The sequence below is a fragment of the Rhincodon typus genome, chromosome 40, assembly GCF_021869965.1.
Source record: "Rhincodon typus isolate 14 chromosome 40, sRhiTyp1.1, whole genome shotgun sequence".
NCBI lineage: Eukaryota > Metazoa > Chordata > Chondrichthyes > Orectolobiformes > Rhincodontidae > Rhincodon > Rhincodon typus.
This window is the reverse complement of record NC_063371.1, coordinates 13,399,266-13,400,924: the sequence shown is the minus strand read 5'-3', so window position 1 is coordinate 13,400,924 and position 1,659 is coordinate 13,399,266.

The following is a 1,659-nucleotide window of genomic DNA, read 5'->3' as shown; positions in this document are numbered from 1 at the left end:
CTGTCAGAAGAGGTTATACTTGGTATGCTGACAGCTTTGTCATGAACTCCAAGCAATCATTATCTCAGTTCTGATGAAGGGTCTCGATCCGAAACATCGACTTCCATGCTCCTCTGATGCTGCTTGACCTGCTGTGTTCCTCCAGCTCCACACTGTGTTGAATATCATGGCTGCTGGTGTGTTCCGACTGTGTGAGAAATGTCTGCTACTGTGTCTACATACACGTCCATAAGGAAGTTGTCGACTGTAATTACATCAGAATGCTGTGCTGTTACAAGGTATTATTGAAATAATCCTATTGTTGGCGTGGGATGGCGAAGTGGTGCAGAGGATCAGGTCCCTGCTTCTGAACCAGACGTTCCCGGATCAAACCCAATCCAGAACCTGGCAGCCCTGGAAGGTAAGATCAGGGATAATTGAGACTCCCGTCATTGCCTGTCACTCTAGATCACAACATGGCTGTTAGCACAGCAATCCTGAAAGCACAGTAACACTCCATTCAGCTTTGGAGTCCATGTCCAACATGATAACATGTTTAGAATCAGACTTGGACATTCCGGCCGAGTCACAGAGGAGACTGAAGAAAAATGTAGGAATTGAAATGACAGAACTTAAGGGCTTTTTGGGGTAGGTGTTAGAGTGTTATCTTTGAAGTTCCCCATCTCCTGTCGCTCCATCAGACCCTGTTCTCGCTAGTACACATTGGTTCCTGCTCCAGGACCTCAACAATTTAAAAAGTCTCTTCCCTGTTTCCAAAACCCTTCCGGTTTCAGCTCCCTGTCTATCCCTCATCTCCAATCCTGCAGCATCTCTGTGCTCCAACAAGCCTGGTCCCTTTAATGTCCCTGAATTGAATCACTGCAGCATGTTGGCTGTGCCTTCACCTGCCTGGAGCCCTACTGCAAGATGACCCACCTCCATCCCTGCTGCCCTCCTGCACTGTGCTCCTTAAACACCATCTGTGCCCGAACATTCTCACCCGCTGACCTGATACCTTCTGCGTGACTGCATGCCAGATTTTGTTTGATAATAACAGGAGCAGCTCCTCAGGATGTTTTACTTGGTTAAAGGTGCTATGTAAATTCGAGTCGTTGTTCAAGCATGCCGTTGGATCAAAGAGCAGCTGATGGGATTTCCCAGACTGCTGCTCAGAGACAGAGAACTGTGAGCCTGGCAGGAACCAGACTGGGAGCATCATTCACTGAGACGTGAAAAGGGTACCACGAACAAATCCCATCTCACAACCTCATCTCTGACACGATTATATTAACCATGGAGCAACATGGAGAATTGTATTGCAAGGTTCGGCAAGTTGCATCCCAGCCTGGGAGGCAAACTGCACAGTTTAGTTCAATTCTGTTACTCAAGTTTTTTGATCATCATAGAACTGAAACCAATTAAGATGACCTAGGGGTTCAGGTGTATAATTCTTTGAAATGTTTCTCACATGTAGAGAGGGTGGTTAAGAAGGCATCTAGCGTGCTTGCCTTCATTGCTCAGACCTTTGTGTATCGGAATTGGGATGTTTTGTTGAGATTGTACAGGATGTTGGTAAGGCTACTTGTGGAATACTGTGTGCAGTTCTGGTTACCCTGTTCCAGAAACGATATGATGAAATTCGAAAGGGTTCAGAAAAGATAGACAAGGATGTTGCTGTTT